The following is a 22503-nucleotide window of genomic DNA, read 5'->3' as shown; positions in this document are numbered from 1 at the left end:
GTCACCTCTTTGTCTGTTTCTACATGGTAATATCAATGATAGTCCGTTTATTTCGATATTTCGAACACCTTCCAACATTCACACAATAACAAAGGCTCTTTTCAAAGGATTCAGTAACCAGTTAACTGCCACAAAAGACTCATATTAAAAATAATTTAGCCAGAAAACTCGTCCTTCAAATTATATAGATTTAAAGGACCCTCATCTTGACAAAAAACTGTCAAACCTGGGACCTCGCGAGGTGTTCATTAGAGAGTTTTTGCCAAGATGAGGGTCATTTAAATCGAACGATAATTTGAAGGATGAGTTTTCTGGCCAAATTTTTTAAATAACGAGTCTTTCCAGAGTACGGCAGTTAATTCTGGTTAATAGTCGAGACCGCCCGTGAACTCGTTGGGTTCAGATAAGTCATAGCTGTGGGTTACTTACCGCTTACAACTTACATACTACAACAACTATCCAAGAGGGTTTTATTATTAAAGTAATGGTCACTATTAATATTAATAATATTAGAAATAGCGATGAAGCAGTAGCCAAAAGGAAAATGAGATAGGAGAGGTATGCGCAGTGGAGATATCGTCACGAAGTGCAAACTCTTCCGCGATAAAAATATTCGGCCATTAATAACCCAACTGCCACGGCGATGCAGGCAGAATGCTTTGTGGATGGTTTTGGGGTTATCAAATTTTTGATATCGTCTTCGAAAGTCTCCGCCTGTGTCCTATTTTTGATTTTATTGGGTACTAAAGTTGAATTGTTTTTTTTTTTTCTTTTCGGAATAGTTTTGGTTGATGATTCATATCAAAAGGCAAAGTTTGGTTCCTTATTTTCTTCGTTATTCTCCCTCAATGCGTTCTCAGTAAAGTGATATCCTACAGTGTCTTCAATTACAAGTCTGTAAAGCTGAACTTTTATATAAAGCAGTATATCTACTAAAAGTGCTCAAAGCGGTCTACACGGGGCTTCTGGCCACCAACAGCAACAATTATTAACATTCACTTTGAGAGAGATAAATCGAGAGTGAATTAATTTGAAAAACTCGGAATAAAATATACAACCGATGTTATCAGGATCGGGGCCGCCAATAAATGGTCACGCTTGTAACCCATTTGACCAAAATTGGCCACACAGAGAATCGTGTTTCTATTATTTATTGATTTATATTTTTTTTTTAATGTCCAAAAGCTGCCAACTGTCCTGATTATATCGGGACTGTCCTGATTTCGGCGATCTGGAGAGAAACATTTTAAAAACCAAAAACAAAGACACTGGACTGTTTTGTGAATGAAAATGACCCTTGCAGATACCAGGATTATCCTTTTGTGACTAGCACATTCAAACATGGAACAGAAAGAGCTCTAAATCAAAATTATATCATATAATAGTCCAAACATATTGGTATTGTGTGTTAGAGTGTCCAGATTTAGCTCTGAAAAAGTTGGCCGTTATAATTACATTTTTTTTCCCTAGTCCTGTCATTTATTTTTGTTTATCAAACCCAATGAGTTTTTCAATGGGATCGGGGTGTTAGCGGTGTTTGGCCACGTGAGAATCTGACCATTTTTGAAATTGAACTTGGCCACGAGGAACTGCAGACCTGCCTACTTGAAAATTTAAAAATTCGTAATTTTACGAAATAAATATTTCAATTGCTATTGTTAACTTTACAGACCAACAATTTGCCCTTACGATGATTAGACACGACTTCAAACTCGTTATAATCTGGCATCAACTTTAATTTTCAATCAGTTTTATTGACTTAGACATGCTCGTGGAGTTGTGAAATTGTAGCCAAAATTTCGTAATTTTACGAATTTTTCTGAGTACTAGGCAGGTCTGCATCTGGCAGCCTGAGTGAGGATCGCCGTGCTGTTGTGAATGTGAATGTCTAATGTGTGATAAATAATCGCAATTTACACGAGGGGGTTGCCCACTGTAAAGTGTTGTACTGTAAACACTCTTGCATACTTTGTATCTATCATGTATGTAAAGATTGGAAGGGAGCCGCCGAGATCTCTCGTGTTGTTCTTATCTATAAACTGTCCATTCACCTGTGTTCCTAAGGCCGAGGTGCCCTTATATTCTACCATTTTGAGATTAGATAATTAATTTAACAAGATATGAAGTGAGTAGAAAAGTGCCAGAAGACAATAGAGAATAAAAATTTTTTTCGCGGCGGTGGTGGGGTTTGAACCTGCGACCTTATTGGTACGACAACTCCGCCTGGCAGGTGAGAGCGTGGCTCTACCGTGTGAGCTATCCACGAACACAAAAATATTCGTTTCAAACCCAAAGTCATTTCTAGATCCCTCTCTCACCCACTTCTTGAGATCGCCGATTCGTTCACCACCATCGCGAAGTAATTTGACCAGCAGTTAAGCTTAATAGCCAATATTCTCATCACAAACATATAACATAGAAACGATTGAGACATTGAGTATGCTCCGGTGTATGGGGTGAATTTTTAATTCAGAAAAGTGAGTGGAGCAGGCACTTATGTTGGTAACAACAAGATATGAAGTGAGTAGAAAAGTGCCAGAAGACAATAGAGAATAAAAAAAAAAAATTTTAAATTAATTTAACCGATGGTACTCAATCGGTTTAGATCTGCCTGGTCTGCTGAAAAAGAAGGCGGCGTGGAAATGAACTTGTCTATCTCTCTCTCTCTCTCTCTCTCTCTCTCTCTCTCTCTCTCTCTCTCTCTCTCTCTCTCTCTCTCTCTCTCTCTAGTAGATAGATAGATAGATAGATATAGGTTAAGAGAGAGAGAGAGAGAGAGAGAGAGAGTACCTTGATACACCTCAGACCGTAGTTTGGGGGAATGGCCGACCTGTACTATCAAATGAGTTTATAATTTACATTTTGAGCAGATTAAAATCACTCCCAACTTATCAAGAACTCCGAAACTTCCTGAAGAAGTCAGTTTTGAGTTTAAGAATATTTTGTGTTTCCCATAAATTGTTTATTTTGTTTGGTATGCAAAAAGTTTTCAGGCCAAAATCAGGAAAAACGTTTTGCCAGTGTATGTCAGTCTAGTTTTAATCGGCAGTACTAAAGTACTCTGGGGAAAAAAAAAACGTAAAAAATATTTTGGCCAGAAAACTCTTCCTTCAAATATCGATCGATTAAAATGAACCTCATTTTGTCAAAAGCTCTCAAAGCTCGGACTTCGTGAAGGCCCAAATTTTTGAGTTTTTGACAAGATGGGGGTCAACTTAATCGATTGATATTTGAAGGAAGAGTTTTCTGGCCAAAATCTTTAAAAACGTTTTTCAGAGGACGACAGAGTAGTGCCAGGAGGTAGGCCATTATCCGATGGTTTTGTAACACGTTCTATCTATCATGCATCACCTTATTTGATGGTCTGGGGGTAGTAGGAACTCTTATCAAAATATGCAGCAACAAGGGGGGCGGGGGCTGGACTGGCTAGCTGTCAGGCTGCCTGAGGCCGAGGCTCACATAGTAACGTGACTAGAGTAAGGGGAAATAATAATGAGCTTCAAGTGATAGAGGGTGTTAAAAAAACAACAATATACAAAAACAAAACAAAAAATCAAGCAAGCAAACAAAACAAGAAAACATGAAACAAACAATGCAAGTTTCAGTACCATCCTTTCCTCGACAGCTACTGCACATAGAGATTAAAACGAGATATTTCTATCCGATTGTAAATATTGCAAGTTTCCACCCAGCAATATATTATTCGTATTTTGTTTTTGATATTTTTGAAGTGTCAAGGCTACGATGATGTCAAGGATACTATATTTCACATCTGGAATAATGTTAATGTTTCGTTATGGTTAGATAGAATTTTATACATGAAATGTCATTAAACGTTCGATCGGGTGTACGATTTGTATGCAAGTCCGGAAACGACCTTTTGACCTCAGGCACTTTCAAAGGTCAAAATCGCTCTGTAAATCTGGTGACTTGTTGAAAGTTGGATATTGAGCCCGCACTTGCTAGTCATCTCGAGCTTGCTAGTTCCGGTGTCCATTGATTCAGAGTTGCCAGATTGGGCGGAAAGTCGCGAATTCGGCTACTTTTTCATAATGAACTGTTTGCGCCAAAAAAATATAAATTTGCGACTTTCGACTTTTTGGGCTACTATTTATCATAGTCTGCAAATTTTGGGCTATATGTTAGATACTATAACTAAAATATTAAGAACAATGTTAAAATAGCTGATAAAATCATATTTTTAAAAATTGACAATAAAAAGGCCAAAATGTATCTGAGACGATGTGTTCGGGCCAGAGAATGAACAATAATATCCAGCTATAAAATAAAGTTATATTCATACATATTGGGAAATAGAGGAATATCGAAGTTTGCGACTTTTTTCTTAATATTGCGACTTTTAGCTTATAGCTTTGCGTCTTTTCAAAAAAAAATATCTGGCAACCCTGGCTAGTCATCTCGAGCTTGCTAGTTCCGGTGTTCATTGATTGAGGAAGGGCCGTTCAATACTTCCACCACACCATGAGTACTTCTCTAATGTAAAAAGCGATGAATTTTTGCCCGGAAATAGATTGTTGTTGAAGGTCGAAATCGTGTTTATCTGTTCTTTTAACTTGAAGAGTCTCGCCACGTTAGAGATAGAACGAAGATGACGTCACTCAGGTCTTTGTTATTGTTTTTTTGCCATCCACGTTTATGAGTACTTCTCACTAAACTGTATTAACCAGACGTTCAAGGTTACACATAGTTTTGTGTATTGGTCCGTTATACTATTGTCTTTGGCAATGTTATGAGCTTTTAAGGCAAGGGCATACTATCTACAACTAAGGCATATTATGATAAGTTTAAAATTTGAAACGTTTGGATTCAGAAACGGTCACTCACTATCTCCACTACTGTCGAACTTATCAATACTTGTCATATTTATTTCCTTTAAATTCGTATTTCTTTGATTAAAAGAATGTTGTTGTTTTTTGTTTGTCTGTTATCAGAGGGCCGGGGTGTGTTTGTTTTATTTTGTTGTTTTTGTTTATTTGTTTGTTTGTTCTTTCCTTTTCTTTTTTCTCTTTGCTTTTTTATTTTTATTTTTATTTATTTATTTATTTATTTATTTATTTATTTATTTATTTATTTTTATTTATTTATTATTTATTTATGTATTTATTTATTTTTTGGGGGTTTTGATTATTGGTTTAGTGTTCGGCAGTGACCAAATATTTAAGAAAATAATAAGCATTTTAATTTTTTCTTTGAATCTTTAAATCCGCCTCATCAAATTCGATACTTTTGACGTGCTCTAGACAGAAACACAAGTTGCAGCAACAAGGTGCTACTGTAATGATATTATTTAATTAGTTGCAAAACTTTCGCCCTGCCCTTATCTTATCTGGAACCGATTCTCTCAAGGTCTTATCAGTCTTAACACTGCTGCTGCTGCTACTGCCGGACTTTCAGAACTAGCTGGGATAGCGGCAACGTTTTTATCATGGTACGCGGAATCGTTACGCAAGTCTCCGGCACGCGGACAGGTCATGGGGCTTATCACCCGGTTGTATGCCCTAATTCTGACAGTGGCAACAGCAGATGTCATTGGAAGTCAATTTGAACACGTTTGGGAGCTTGTTGCTGGTGTTCTAAATAAATTTTCTGGTGCCGATTACATAATTTGGCATTGCTTCGCTTGTTAAACAACTCGTTGAGAAGTGCCCTTAACTTAGAAAGTTCTAAACTCTTTCTGTTGATATATATGGTTGGATGGATAATATATTGCTGCAAATTGAACTTGGTCGCCCCATCATCAGTATCATTCATTATCACAATCATCATCGTTATGATCATCATCATCATCGTCATCATCATCATCCTCATCATCATCATCATCCTCATCATCATCATTATCAGCAGCAGCAGCATCATCGTTATATTACATTGATCGAAACCATATTTAACTTGAGGGGAAAAGGAAGATTTAAAAAAATAGAAATCTGGAAGAATTTATAAATGGACTAAGGGGAAGTGCGTGTGTGTGTGTGTGTGTGTGTGTGTGTGTGTGTGTGTGTGTGTACATGTATCATGAAGAAAGGAAAAGAAGAAAAATGAGATGAATGTGAGGCCTTTTATTACAGAGCTAGATGATCCGCAAGTTTAAAGATGCATATATAATCATCTCTTTCGGCATTCATTTGTGTGCATCACCGCATTCGAACAACCATCGTAGTTAAACCAACCGTGCTTTTGGCCTTAAGTATCCCCCATTCGCATAATAATATATAGATTTCTCTCTCTCTCTCTCTCTCTCTCTCTCTCTCTCTCTCTCTCTCTCTCTCTCTCTTCACTCTCTCCATCTTCTTCCAAAAAAAAAAAAAATATATATATATATATTCCTTTTCATGCTGGGTGGGTTTCTACGTAGCCATCGTTATGTTAATGCCTGACACTGAAATCCAAAAGGACTAGCAGTTTGACGTCATTATTTGGTTTTTGCACCGCCTAGTGAGTTGTCGTTAGTAGAGCTCATGGAAACAAGTTATTTCATTGGTTGAACTATTGAATACAACTCACGATTTGTTCTCTTTTGTGGCAAAAGACTGGCATTTTCACTTCATTTTTTGGTCAGTGTCAGGCCATAACTTTACGAAGGCCACGGTTTCTATCCGGTTTAGTCATAAAGTAGCAAGCCTCGCAGTCTGAATGACGCTTGCTGAGAATGATGTGATTCGATTTAGTCACAGATTTTTAAAAACCTCGATGAGTATCTGCTAGCTGCTTGCTCTCCATCCATGTTGTTAATTGTGACCACTCGCCTCAAAACGGTATTAAGTCGGGATGATTAAGATGCTGAAAATTGAATTTGTAGCCAGAAATATCAGACTTGCGTTGAGTTTATAAACTTTATTGAGGATAATGCATAGCATATTTTAGATTGCTAAATACCAATCATGCATAGGTTTGCCCAGTTTAACTTTCATTTGACTTTTTAGCATCTGGTTCATCCCGACATAATACCGTTTTGAGACGTTGGGTCACAATTGTTTCGGGAGGCCATTGTTTCCATTGGTCACGGTCCTGGGCCAGAGTTTTGAGGCTGTGAAGATCTTGTTGTGACTTTAGTCATAAATATGCGTTTTTTAAAAAAACAACTCCATAATGTTGGGAGTACAGGCCTCTTTTAGCTTATGATTTGTTGGTATACATTTAAAAAGGGCTTAAGATTGTTTTGTTGTTTTGCTCCCATACCTGTGAACTGACCAGATATTGCCTAACCATGGGATCTGTGAAAGGATTTTTAACCCATGTAGTCACTTTCAGAATTGGTAAAAAATTTTACATACATGCAGAAATCCCTCTATCTTTCTTTCTCTCCCCCCCCCCCCCCTTCTCCCTTTTATCTCTTTCTGTCCATCTCTATCTCTCTCTTTCTCTCTCTCTCTCTCTCTCTCTCTCTCTCTGTCTCTGTACATCTATCCCTCACTCTCTGTCCATCTCTCTCTCTATCTTTCTCTCTCTCTCTCTCTCTCTCTCTCAGTGCATGTGCTTGTATGGTTTAAAAGTAAACAAGCAATTGATCATTTTAAATGGGTAATGATAGTTTTCAATTTTACTTTTAATTCGAAGTGAGCAGGAGTCAGTCGACGGCGTACCGACTCCAAATTCCATCCATGTGTACTTTTCACAATCTGCCGGCCTTGAAATCTAATCCTTCATTATAGCAATACCAGCCTCGCCCATAGCGCCATCCATCCATTCATTCAGTGGCGTGTCCAATTTCATTCACCAAAACTGGGCTCCTATAAGATGATGAGTAACCAGGGCAGCAGGTATTTTCTAAAAGGCTCGGATAAACTTGGGGACAGCGCTGCCATTGCCGCACTCGGGGGACACCCCCCCCCCCCCCCCCCAAAAAAAAAAAAAAAAAAAAGACGTGTTAAAAGTTTTGGCCAAAAAAATCATCCTTCATATTTTCGATCTTTAAAACGACCCTCGTCTTATTCAAAAGCTCTAAGTCCTGGGACTTCCCCCTAAGTCTCGGGGTTTGAGTGGGGTTTTATTTATTTATTTATTATTTTTTTTTGGCCAAGATGAGGGTCATTTTAATCGATCGATACGTGAAGGACGAGTTTTCTGGCCAAATTTTAAAATATGGATTTTTCCAGAGTACGGCACAGTAGAACATCCGATGATTGGAAGGACACGGTGTGATCCTAATTTGACTTTTGTACCACGGGACCGAGCCCCCAAAATCTTCCCATTGTCCTTTCCCGACAAGCTGTCAATGGCCTTTTCAATGTCCCTTTCAATCCCTTTCAATACTTCATCCTCTCTACATGTCACCGTTGTGGTAACTTCCAACTAGATATTGCTGTTGCTGCTGCTTCCACCACCATTATCAGACCTGCCAACTACACTACGAAAAATCGTAGAATTACGAAATTTTGGCTTTATTTTCAGAATATCCCGAGAATTTCTAAGTCAATAAAACTAATTGAAAATTAAAGTTGATGCCAGACTACATAATTTTAAGGATTTTGAAGTGATGCTATTTATTCCTTGTGAGGATAAAATATTGATCTATTAAGTTATCTATAGCGACTACTATTTTTATCTCCTAAAAACTACGATTTTAAAAATATTTTCAAGTTGGCAGGTCTGAATAATTCATGGCTGATATACTACACCGATTTTCTCTCCTCTCAGTATTCATTCATAAGGTTTATTAATAAATTTTACTGTTAACAGTTGGTCCGGTTTAAAAAAAAATTAAACTAGAGAATGTATATAGTTCAATATCCACTAAACGGGATCAAAGCGCTTTACAATGGGTCCCTAGCAACACTTAACATGTAGGATGAGACAGTTTGTCACGTAAGAGGGGATTCGGTGTTAGAGAGAGAGAGAGAGAGAGAGAGAGAGAGAGAGAGAGAGAGAGAGAGAGAGAGAGAGAGATCAAAGCGCTTTACAATGGGTCCCTGTTCAACAGCAACACTCAACGTGTAGGAGAGACGGACACGAGGGAATTTTGGCAGAGAGAGAGAGAGAGGGGCGGGGGGGGTAGAGAGAGAGAGTGCCAGAGATAGAGATAGAGAGAGAATGAAAGAGAGACCGACACACACACGCACACACACACACACACACAGAGAGAGAGAGAGAGAGCACAGAGAGAGAGAGAGAGAGAGAGAGAGGGGGGATATCAACAACAGGCTGGTGTAAGGCGAAACTCAAGTTGATATTCATCCCCCTTTGATGACGACTGATGAATGCTAACACACGGACAACTCTTGAATGATAGAATAACATCGGCGGGGTGGGTTATCTTCTCCTCATCAGTACCTGTCAGTTTTGGGTGGGAAATGATATATAAAAATGAAAACAGGAAAAGAAGAGAGGAGAAAAAAGACAAAATAAACTTGATCTTGAACTTGGACTTAGACTTGAAGTTCGTCGAAGTTCATCAACTTTTGGTTGATATGCTCGAACTCACAGAGGGTCGGAATTCAGTCAGTCAGCACGTGCCTGAAATGAGCCGTATCTCTCTCTCTCTCTCTCTCTCTCTCTCTCTCTCTCTCTCTCTCTCTCTCTCTCTCTTCTCTATCTATCTATCTATCTATATATATATATATATAAAATATATATATATTATATATATATATATATATATATATATATCCATCTCTCTCTCTTTCTCTTTTTCTCACTCTCACACTCTCTCTCTCTTTTTCTCTCTCTCTCTCTTTTTCTCTCTCTCACTCTTTCTCTCTCTCTCTCTCTCTATCTATCTATCTATCTATCTATCTATCTATCTATCTATCTATATATATCCATCTCTCTCTCTTTCTCTTTATCTCACTCTCACACTCTCTCTCCTTTTTTCTCTCTCTCTCACTCTCTCTCTCTCTCTCTCTCTCTCCCTCTCTCTCGTGTTCTATTTTTTTTTTTTAATAACTGTAGTAGGGGGGGGGGGGGGGGGTGCGTAATAGATGAATCTTGATTTTTTTTTTTCTGCTCGTCTTATGATAAGATTTCATCTATTTTTAGATATCAGAAAACAAACGTGAAGGAATTGTATTATGGTTCTGATATTGGGTACACTAAGGTTATAATGACTGCATGTTTCAAATCTACAAAAGTAGAGGATCAGGAGGAGTCGATGTGACTCGATAGACATGGCGGCTAAAGAGATAAATGTAATTGGTATTCGAAGCATCGATGATGTGTAATTTGATATGAGAAGCGGCATAAAACCTTCCATCTCAAGATCTTGTAATTTGGCCAGACTTTAAAATTACTTTCAGTGATTTAGAGAAAGGTTCGGTTTTGCTTCCGTTGGCGAAATATTTGCGTGTATGTTGAACCCGTTTCCTCAAGAAGTCAGGAAGAGAAGGCTCTAGTTAGACTAAGGTTTGAAGTGACTTTTTTTTTGGAGGGCGGCGGGGGGGGGGGAGGGGGAGGGTCGTGGATAGCTCATACGGTAGAGTCACGATCTCCCCTGCCAGGCGTTGTCGTACCAGTAAGGTCGCGGGTTCGAGCCCCCATCGTCGTCGCGAAGCTTTTATTCTCTGTTGTCTTCTGGCACTTTCCTACTAACTCACTTCATTTCTTGTTATTATCAACATAAGTGCCTGCTCCACTCACTTTTTCGAAATAATATTTGCTGATCGTCAAAGAGCACGCCCTGGACTTTACACAAAGTTGAAGATCTCCTCCAATTAAAGATGAAAGAAACGATACTGAAATCGATCCCACTTTTTCGCCTTTCACGTTTCACCCCTCTAGCCCATCTTCAAACGCCCGAGAAAGAGGGAGAAAAATGCAGGACTCACTGGCCCACGCCCGAAATAATTAGAAACTTGAATCAACCAATGGTCTGTGGTTTTCTCTGATTTTGAAGGAATGTACTGCCGGCTGAGATATTCAGGAATGTTACAATCAGCAGGTGTCAATCGGTATGCCCAGTGCAAACAGACAACTGCCCGTGTAGTATGTGTAATAATGGTCTACCGTAATTTCCACTTTCCCCCCACAGCAGCTTTCCTGTGACGTAGTCACGATCTAATTTACTAAGCGGGGGCTTTTCTTTCGTTTCTTAATTGGTTCGACATTTATATAAGCCAAACAGATTTGAATCGTAGATTTTGGGTATCGTATTTCTATCCTTTACAAATTCATTTCGGTCGTGGAGTAGAAAGACTTGAGTAATTTGATTTGAACCCGAGCGAGAGCACATGGTAGTGAGATTAGTTCTCCTTGTGTTTGACACAGATACTCTAGTGGAGGTTATCCTCTTCTCCTCAGTTATGAGAGTTTTTGCAAAGATGAGGGTCATTTTAAACCGATTATATTTGTAAGATCAGTTTTCTGAGCCATCTCTCTCTCTCTCTCTCTCTCTCTCTCTCTCTCTCTCTCGCTCTTCACTCTCTCCCTCTCTCTCTCTCTCTCTCTCTCTCTCTCTCTGTGGTCTCGTGGTGTGACACTCCCGTTCGGAACGGAATGTCCTGGGTTCGAGCTTTGCTCGGCTTATAGTTGAGTCCTTGGAAAAGGCTCTTTACTCACATTCTCTCACCGCACTCAGGTGTAAAATAAGTACCTGGCCGTTACAGCCTTGTCTCTGTCCGAAAAAGAATGATAATATCGCCTAACATCATGCCCCGTCCTTCGTGTAAAGTGTTGCTGTTGGCTAGGGACTCTTTGTAAAGCGATTTGAGACCGTTTATTGGATAAGACGCTCCATAGAAAGGCTCAAAAACCCAATTTTTGTGCCCCCCCCCCCCCCCCCCCCCCACAAAAATTTAAAAATTAACGTTTTTTTCTCTCCATTGTACGGCAGTTTGTCCTTGCATGTTTTGTCTGTCTAAAATATAATATTGATATTATTGTTTGCCATCCGCCATCTTGCTCCACCAGACGTTTCTAAATATAGTCCACCCAGTGTTTTACTTGGATGTCCGCCCTCCCTGAGATGTTTGCCCCGTCGTTGTTGTTTACATTCAAATACTTGTTTTGCTATCAGCCCCAATGTAACCAAAAAGACTTGTAACCAGTTAACTGCCGTACGCTTGAAAAATACGTATTTAAAAATTTGGCCAGAAAATTCGTCCTTTAAATATCGATTGATTTAAATAACTCTCATCTAGGCAAAAAGCTCTCAAACCTGGGAGTTCCTTGAAGACCTCTCGAGATCCCAGGTTTGAGAAGTTTTTTTGCCAAGATGAGGGTCATTTAAAAAGATCAATATTTGAAGGACACGAGTTTTCTAGCCAAATTTTGAAATAACGCGTTTTGTTTTCCAGAGTAAACTGGCAGTTAACTGGTTAATCCCGTGTTTGGCATCCCGGTCGAACCTGTTGACAAAGGGGAGAGAAAAGCAGATCGTTCTGGCAAGGCCAGGTTGCCGCGCTTTTTAACTTTCATAATCTTATGTGTATGAGAGAGAGAGAGAGAGAGAGAGAGAGAGAGAGAGAGAGAGAGAGAGAGTCTGTGTGTGTATGTGTGTGTGGTAAATATGGTTATGTTTTTTTATTCATGTTTACTGTTGATTGTAATCCGTACCTACCCTTGATCGGAGAGGGTACAAGGTCATCCTTTGGGTACTCTTCGCTCAAGTTCAATATTTGATCACTTTTTTTTTTCGTCTGTGTGCCTTTGTTGTTTTTTGGTTTCGTTTGTTGTTTTCGGATTTTAAAAAGTTTTTATCGGCCTTTTTTATGGAGTTGGTTATTTTTCATCTTTTCAATGCCATTTAGTGACTGGCACCACTATCTCTGGGGGATTCTACTGGAAAATGTTTAGCTGAAAAAGTCTCAATATTTAATTTGTTCGTGCCTGTTTTGTTTTGTTTGTTTGTTTGATTGTCTTTGTTTTTTAATCGGCGATTTTATGGTGATGAATGTTTTTCATCTTTTCAATTCCATTTTGTGGCTGGCACCACTATCTCTGGGGGATTCTGCAGGAAATTGTTTAGCTGAAAAAATCTCAATATTTAATTTGTTCATACCTTTGTTGTTTTTTTTTTTTTTGTTTTGATTTTGTTTTTTAATCGGCCATTTTATAGAGTTGGCTGTTTTTTCACCTTTTCAATTCCATTTTGTTACTGGCACCACTTGGTCCATGGGATTCTACTGGAAGTTTTTTGGTGAAAACGGTTCAATATTTCATCTATTCGTGCCTTTGTTGTTTGTTTTTGTTTTGTTTTGTTTTTTGGTGGGTTTTTTTTTTTTGTTGGGTAATTTTTATTTTTGGTTTTGATATGTTTTGTTTTTATAATCGGCCCTTTTTTAAATGATGGAGATGGCTGTTTTTCCTCTTTTTAATTCAATGTTATGACTGGCACTGCTAGGTATATGTGACTCTCGTTCGGTCTGGCACCAGAACTTTGTTTTCAAGACGTTTTATTATAGAATGAAATATATTTACATAGTTCTCAGGGTTAGAACCAAAAATTTCGGAATATTACGAAATTTTCGTCGTAGCAGGCAGGTCTGATAAAGGGGTAATACGATTGATTTTGTTCCTCCATGGTTTTCCATCATGCGCTTCGGTTCACATTCATTGTAAATTAGAGGGAGTGCTCGACCATCCTGGACCGATTCTACTCGATGGCATTAGAATTAAAATTGAATGAATCTGTAGAAGCGAATGGCTTTGGTCATCTGTATGGTTGGCGCTGAAGAAACCAATGGTCTGGTTGTATTTCAGCGGCGTCCTCATTGGGCGCGGGCCCATGTCAGTCGTGGCCTTGAAATCGAAGGTGTGGTGCCATGATGACCAGTTCATCCAGCCCATTCCACTCCGAGATAGTTCTAATGAAGAAAGAATTTCTGTAGTTTTGTTGTCATAATGTGCTAGGTGATAATTTCGTGGGTATTTTGTTTCAGTCCTCTGAAGATGAAATAGAGAGAGAGAGAGAGAGTGAGAGAGAGAGAGAAAGAGAGAAAGAGAGAGAAAAGAGAGAGAGAGTGAGAGAGAGAGAGAGAAAAGAGAAGAGAGAGAGAGAAGAGAGAGAGAGAGAGAGAGAGAGAGAGAGAGAGAGTGAGTTTTATTTATTTTCAAACAGATGGGCAATATTAACTAGTTAACTGCCGTAATATGGAAAGACAAGTATATTTTTAAAAATTGGCCAGAAAACTCGTCCTTCAAATATCGATCGATTTAAATGACCCTCATCTGGGCAAAAACTCTCAAACCTGGGACTTCATGGAACCTCGCGGGGGTCCAAGTTTTGAGAGTTTTTGCTAAGATGAGGGTCATTTAAATCGATCGATATTTGAAGGACGAATTTTCTGGCCAATTATTTTAAATACGTGGTTTTCCAGAGATCGGCAGTTTTACTCGTTAATGTCGCCCCTTTGAAAATAAATTCCCCCCCCCCCCCCCCTTCTCTCTCTATCTCTCACTGCTCCCCTCTCTCTCTCTCTCTCTCTCTCTCTCTCTCTCTCTCTCTCGCTCTCTCCCTTTCTCTCTCAACTTCAGAGGACCAAGAATTTTGATGTGATGGATGAACATATTCACACCTTGTTCTACAATTTCTGAAAAGTTATCTGAACATGGAAAAAGGCCATTTAAATAACTCGTCTGAACATGGAAAAGCGATCATAATTTAATTTGAACATCACTTTCGTTTTGTTATGTTTTGTCATGGTAATTTTTTTTTTTAATTTGTCGGGGGGGGGGGGGGGGGGGGGGGGGGGGGGGGGGGGGGGGGGGTTCGGCATTTGTTTGTTTCTTCTTTGTTTGTTTATATGTCTTGATTGTTGTTGTTGTTGTTTTAATCGTCATACAGATAGTCCTGAAGGCGAACAGAGATGACATAGCATCAAACGTAATCAGCAGTTATGTTGTTGGCCTTGAATACCTGCTGCTCGGTTTAAAGTGCTTTGGCCGTTCAATGGTTTAGTTCAGTCACGATGAAAGCTGCATATTACTACGATGATTGTTACGCTTACGTTTTTTTGGGGGTGTGTGTGTGGGTTTTTTTTTTGTGTGTTTTTTTTTTTTTTTTGCTTTTTAGTTGTTTTTTTTGTGCTTTGTTTTTGTTTTTGTTTTCTTTCTTTTCTTTCATTTATTACACCTTTGTTTTTGTTGGGTTTTTATTTTGTTTATTTATTTATTTTAATTTTATTTTTTTTTTATTTTTTATTTATTTTTTTTTTTTTTTTGGTTTCTTCTACTCTCGTACTCATTTTCTGTTGCTATGGGGTTGTTGTCCGCAGGAAATAATAATAATAATAAATTAAACAAATATTGGTTAGAAAACTCGTCCTTCAAATATCGATCGATTAAAATGACTGTCATCTTGGCAAAATAAACTCCAAAAAACTTTCAAACCTTGGAACTTCATCAATCACGATCGTTGTGAGTTTTTGACAAGGCCAGAGCCATTTTCGATCGATATTTGGAGAAAGTGTTTTCTTGACAAAATTTTAAAAACTTTTTTGTTTTGTTTGTTTGTTTGTTTTGTTTTGTTGTTTGTTTTTTTTTTTTTTGTTTTTTTTTTGGGGGGGGGTTTGTTTGTTTGTTTTTTTGTTGTTTTATTTGTTGTTTTGGGGTTGTTGTTTTTTTTGTTTGTTTGTTTTTGTTTTTTGTTTTTTTTTTGGGGGGTTTTTTGTTTGTTTTTGGTTGGAGTCGTCCGCTCCGTTGGTGACTCAAGACGATGTTAAAATGATTACACTATAACATTTCTGTTTTCACTATTATTAGTGGTAATATTAGTATTAGTATTGTTGTTACTATTAGACTATGTATTACAAACGTCCCATTAACGTGTCATGGTTTTATTGGCAACGGATGACAAAATGAGACATGGTTATTGGAGGCACGACCTCCCTCCCTTTTCACGTATGCCGTGGTAGTCATGGCTTTCGGTTTTGTTTGTTTGTTGGGGTTTTTTTCTTTCTTTTTTTTTTTCTCTATTTTTCATATTTAGGACCTACAGCAACGTGCACATATTTGCAGGTCTGTTAACCGAATGCAATTATAGGCTTGGTTTAACATTATTGTTAATTCTGTAAGATGATTCCTATCGTGTCATTGAAGTGTCTATACTTCGGCTATTTGGTCTTGTGGTATGATCGGAAGGTCCTGTGTTCGAGCCTGGCTCGGCGCATAGCTGAGTCCCTTGGAAAAGGCTCTTTACCCACATTCTCTCGCCGTATTCATGTGTAAAATGAGTACCTGGCCGTCAACAGCGTTTTCTCTGTCGAAATTATTTGTTTTTGTAATATATCCAAACAAGCGTCATGTCTCTCTCCGTGTTGCTGTTGGTCAGGGAGACTTTGTAAAGCGCTTTGAGTACGTTGAGTGGATATTTCTCTTCATAAAAACTCACGTCTTTTTTTAAACTGCCAGACTCTGAAAAATCACGTATTTAAAATTTTGGCCCGAAAACTCGTCCTTCTAGTTATCGATCTATTAATTGACCTTCATCTGGCTGGGCAAAAACCTTCAAACACTGGACTTTCCGAAGTCTTTGCTTAAGTCCCAGGTTTGAGAGTGTTTGCCAAGAAGAGGGTCATTTTAATCGATCGATAACACTTGAAGGGCGAGTTGTTGTTTTTTAACCTAAATTGAAAATCCTGGACTTTTCCAGAGTACGGCATTTCCCTTTGAACCATTGGGGAGGTCTCAATGAATGACCAATCACTATCACCTACCTAGTTCTATAATCTATCCCCTGGGTTTTGATGTTAATCAGATCTAAAATCTTCTCTCTACCTCTTAACTCTTTAAGATCTGACGACAAACCTGCCTATCAGCCACCACCTACCACCCACTGCTTTTTAAGACAATACATAACATGGCATTACGTACAACTATGTATTACAAGAGAGATCGAGTGATTTTGGTGCTTTGACCAACGCGACGTTCACACAGTCTACTTATGATATGATATCCTAGGATGTACAAACATGGACTTTTGTTATCTTTTAATACATAATATAAAAAAAAGTAATAATGATAGATAAATAAAATAAAATTCCCTTTATTCTCCCCGAGGGGAAATTTGTCTTTAGGGTCTATTCCAAGGGAAGACTGGAATAACCCAGGCGAAAGCCGCAGTGCAGCGCCGCAAATTGAGCTAGGACGAGATGACTTGCTCAAGGCCACACCGCGCAGCGATGGATTATCGAACTCGGAACCTTTTGGGTACAAAGCAAAGACCGAACCGCTGAGCCACACTATTCCCCGTAATGTGTTATAGATAATAGAACAAACATTGCATTATATATTATAATATGTTGAGCCTTTTTTTATAGTCATTTTTTGTTTGTCTGTTTGTTGTTGTTTTTTTAATTTTATTTTTTTAATGTTATTTTATGTTTTATTTTTTTATATTTTTTTGTTTGTTTTGTTCTGGTTTGTTTGTTTTTTTGGGGGTTTTTTTGAGCTTTTTTTTTTTTGAGCTTTATATATATATATATATATATATATATATATATATATATATATATATATATATATATATATAGTGCAATATCCACTTAACGTGCTCACAACGCCTTACAAGGGGTCCCTGGCCAACTGCAACACGTAACATGTTGGACAGGGCATGTTAGGTCTGTTAGGCGATATCACAATTTCTTTCGGACAGAGGCAACGCTGTGAACGGCCAGGTACTTGTTTTACACCCGAGTATGGTGAGAAAATGTGAGTAAGGGCCTTTTTACAAGGACTCAACTATGCGCCGAGCGAGGCAGTCTCGAACCAAGGACCTTCCGATCCGAAAGCGAGTGTCATACCAAAGACCGCATGACCTTTTGATATAGTAAATATGGGTTTTTTCAAAGTGCGGCAGCCGTTGTTGTCACTGACCGGACAGATAATATTTATATCTATCGGCTTTCAACAGTTCCTTTCACACACCCAGCCATCAACTAATTGATCTGTCAGAGAGGTGAGAAAAACTTTCTTTACGATTTACAGTTCCCAAACGGTCAATAGGAATAATTGTTAATATAATACACGTACAGAGAGAGACCAAACAACAGTTGTCGTTGTTGTCACCACCGCCACCGCTCACCATTACCACCTCCACACAAGCACAGCTGGTTATCTTTCTAACACAGTAATAAACGGATAGATTGGAGGGACTAGAATAGAGATAGATTTGAATCAGAATAGAGATAGATCCGGCCGTGTGTATGTGTGTGTGTGTGTGAGAGAGAGAGAGGCGATTTGTTTGTGTGTGTATGTGTGTGTGTATGAGAGAGAGAGAGAGAGAGAGAGAGAGAGAGAGAGAGAAAGTGTGTGTGTATGTGTGGGTGTGGGTGTGTGTGAGTGAGAGAGAGAGAGAGAGGGGTGGTGGAAATATGTTGTGTGTATATATGTATGTATGTATGTATGTATGTATGTATGTATGTATGCATGTATGTTTGTATGTATTTATTTATGTATGTATTTATGTATATGTGTGTTATGTGTGTATGTGTGTGTGTATTTTGTATGTATATCTATGTATATCTGATCTATGTTTATTATTTTGGTAGGAATGGAATGGTCAGTGCTGCCGATGAAGTGAAGAGAGCACTAAAATCAGTAACTAAAATAATCAGAGAAAATACATGGAATGATACTGCTGACCTTTTCAGAGGGTAATGGGGAGAACGGGTCTGCTGCTGGGACCACAGACTAGGGAGAGAGTCTGTGGCTGGGACTGGGACCAACCGCGTCGATTATTAATTCCGGTGATTTATTTTTATAGGTGGATAACAAGAGGCAATACGGAAAGTGTTGGAAGATTCTCGGGTTCCCGCTTTTACACGCTTTGCAAGCCACTGCCGTACTATGGAAAAACGCATATTTAAAAAATTGGCTAAAAAACTCGTCCTTCAAATATCGATCAATTTAAATGATTTCGCCGAAGTTGGGTAATATACAGGGTCCCCCCCCCCCCCCCCCAAATGTAAACACACGAAGAAGAAGAAGAATTGTAACAGTGGAATTTAATAACATTTAATTATTTTATAACTTATATAAGTGTAAAATTATGTATGTATCATTTAATTGATTTTGATGTGTATTTTGGGACTCTATGTATTTAAAAAGCAAATTGAAGGGAGAAATTCTAAAATCAACTTTTATTGACCATTCAATGTAAAGGGCTAGAGATAGATGATTCAGTTCAACCTCTACAAACTTGCCTATCAAAGTCCATTTTGAAGGATCTAATAATTTACAAATTACCGACGTTTTAAAATCAGTGTATAACGTAAACAGTTCAACAAACTCAAGACATTGAGTCAGCTGATATATCTACGTCCACACACACACACACACACACACACACACACACACACACACATACATACAGATATTATTATTAGTACTACAGAATGCGATGACCCGAGGGCAAGACCCCCTGCAAAGCGTTTGACGCTACCCTCCCCCCCCCCCCCCCCCCCTCACACACACACACTAATAGGTTCCAATAAATGCTGGAGAAACTATTAAAAGACCCCAGAGATAGAAGGAATGCTAGGGACTCAAATAAATTGTGCGATAAAGGGGAGACAATGGCACATAGGACAGTGGCACCTTTCACTATCAAATCCGTGCGGGCTGCCAAAAAAAAAAAAAAAAAAGAATCTTTCACTATTAGACTATAGTACTAGTCCACACTGGTGTATGTATATGTCCAGCAACTGTTTTGCTTGACCAGTAACAGAACATACCACCTCCTAGGCGCCTGTTTTCACCCCATAACAATTATTCCGATTATCATTACGGCCGTAAAGGAACCTCAGTCGCTTTGATTGGCATTCGAGTGTGAACGAGCATGACATTGAAGAACGCCTGTGCAGAACTGAGTGTCCAGGTAGCAATTTGTGTATCAACAAAACAACAAAAATTGCTTAGCTGGGTCTATTAGATCTGGTGGAAAGTACTTTGCGATAGACTAGCGTCCTATCCTAAGGATAGCAAGTAATTGCTATTCTCCGTTTCACGTTATAGAAACCGGGATAAACTCTAGGTCCACGGGTCTTATGGCTCTGAAGGACAGCTTTAAAAAAAGTATCAAGACGCCAGATTTAAATTCGATCCATCTACCCAATCGCTGCTCGGTACATAGGTACTCACATCTATCTGATAAATCTGAGAATCAATCATTCGTGTCAATAGGTCTGTTCACTGACAATTCCTTAAGTTTAGTCGTTTAAAAGTCTTCAAGTTTGACCGTCGTGTACATATGCAGGTCTAACATCCGAACGCAATTATGGGCTTAGTTTAACATTGTTGTAATGGACAATATTTTGCGTCTTTTTTGTTTGTTTGTTGAGATTGCGATGAAAACATTGAGCCCATAATGAATTGGGTTATCATACCTGCAACTAAGTGCACGTCGAGTTGGACGATTATTCCAATTTTTCTTTGGATAAATAACTTTATCTGTCAACTCAGAAGTTTAGGAACCAAGAATAAAACTCCCGGAAAAATCCTATCGTCATAATATTTAAAATAAAACGGCCGATTTCTTTGACGTAGGAGAATTTACACTCCTGATATAACTGAGTGATTTGCTTATAATATTTTAGGGTCAGTGGCTGAACGGACGTGGTCAGTCGATGGTATGTATTATGGGGGAATCCCGTCATTGCTGATGACGATAATAATGACGCTTTGTACTTCCGTTTGCTGTTCGTCAACATCGATGTTTCATCAACATCGATGTCACGGATATTGTTAGGACAGCTGCGAGCCTTTCCCTTGTTCGAGTTTTTCTTTGGACAAATAAATAACCTTTCATCTATTGACCCTTGTCCTTATTCCAGTTTTTCTTTGGACAAATAGCCTCTCATCTATCGACCCTTGTCATTATTCCATTATTTCTTTGGACAAATAAATAACCTTTCATCTATCGACCCTCGTCCTTATTCTAGTTTTTCTTTGGACAAATAATTTCATCTATCGACTACTATCTGTTATGGGAATTTTCGATTGATAAATTACAGTAGTATGTAAGGCTATGATGATGACGATAACAACGCTTTGTATTTCCGTTTCCTGTTCATCAACCTCATGTGTCACGACTATTTTTAGGTCAGCTGTTGCGGGCCTTGCCCTTCTTATTCTAACAAGAAGGTTTCTAAAAATAGTTCTTTCTCGTTTCCAGCTGATGGCGCATTATGTAGGTTGATTAGCAGATAAAATGTTTAAATAAAGCACCGGTCATTGCCACCGACATTGTGTATGTAGTGAGGTGCAATCGTGCTTGTAGGTTGCGTGTATGTAAGCGGCATGTACTGTCATAATCACCGTTACCGCCATGGGCTGTCGTGTTAGGATATCTATCCTCTGTCTGACATGCACGCAATCATCGCTGTCAGCTTTAACACCTTCACGGTGTATTTATTTTGTCATCGTCATCGTCACCATCATCATCATCTTCATCATCATCATCATCATCATCATCATTATCATCATCACTTTCATCTTCTATCGTCTCTTCCCCTCCCCCCCCCCCCCCCCCCCCCCCCAGCTATCTTCCCATCACTATGTTATATCCATCCATTTCTTTGTAATTCTCCTCTTCTTCATCGTTATCCTCTTCAGCAATATCCTCTTCTTCTTCTTCTTCTTCTTCTTCTTCTTCTTCTTCTTCTTCTTCTTCTTCTTCTTCTTCTTCTTCTTCTTCTTCTTCTTCTTCTTCTTCTTCTTCTTCTTCTTCCTCCTCCTCCTCCTCCTCCTCTTCCTCATATCTTCCTCCTCTGCTTATCCTAAAAACTCCTTCTATACCCATTCTTTCCCCTTCACCTCCTCCTCCTGCTTTCCTCCTAGCCTCTCCTCCTCCTCCTGCTTTCCTCCTAGCCTCTCCTCCTCCTCCCCCCTCCCTCTCTCTCTCTCTCTCTCTCTCTCTCTCTCTCTCTCTCTCTCTCTCTCTCTCTCTCTCTCTCTATCCCCTTCTCCTCCTCCTCCTCCAAGTCCCCATTCCATTTGGGCATCGGCACACAGGCCCGTGGTCACACTTTCCAGGTCACGAACCCGGACCTTGTCCACTCGTTATCAGTGTTCATTCAGCAGGTAAAGTAAAAAGTGGTCACCGATACTAACTATAATACACAGTGACTACTTAGTCCAATACTGCACTCTAGAAAAACACATATTTAGAAATTTGGCCAGAAAACTGGTCCTTCAAATATCGATCGATTTAAATGACCATCGTCTTAGCAAAAAACTTTCAAACCTGGGACTTCGCAAGTTTGAAAGATTTTTGCTAAGACGAATGTCATTTAAATCTATCGATATTTGAAGGACGAGTTTTCTGGGCAAATTTCTAAATATGTGTTGTTATTTTTTCCAGAGCACGGAAGAATATGTATTTAGCACTGTAAGACATAACATTGACGCCAAGGAAGAAGTCCCCCCTGTCACCGGGGTGGTGTACCTGCTGCGATTTATGCTGTAAGAATGCTAAATTAATGATAATCATGCAAGAAATCCCAGTATTAACTGCAATACTAACTGCGATCCCCGGGACAAATTCATTCAGTCCACTGTTACCTGTACTTTTATTATACTCAATTCAGTCCAATCGTCGCCTGGATCTCAAAAAAA

General features: G+C 38.8%; 1 protein-coding gene across 1 annotated transcript in view; it reads left to right on the top strand.

Moving 5' to 3' along the window:
* The window catches only part of LOC144975118 (uncharacterized), a 124488-nt gene that overhangs the window by 55243 nt on the left and 46742 nt on the right, over window positions 1-22503 (top strand). The gene's annotated exons all lie outside the window — the stretch shown is intronic.

Source organism: Berghia stephanieae, chromosome 6 (assembly GCF_034508935.2).
Source record: "Berghia stephanieae isolate SIO BIC M18660-M18661 chromosome 6, UCSD_Bste_1.3, whole genome shotgun sequence".
Taxonomy (NCBI): domain Eukaryota; kingdom Metazoa; phylum Mollusca; class Gastropoda; order Nudibranchia; family Aeolidiidae; genus Berghia; species Berghia stephanieae.
This window is presented reverse-complemented; position numbering and strand designations above follow the sequence as displayed.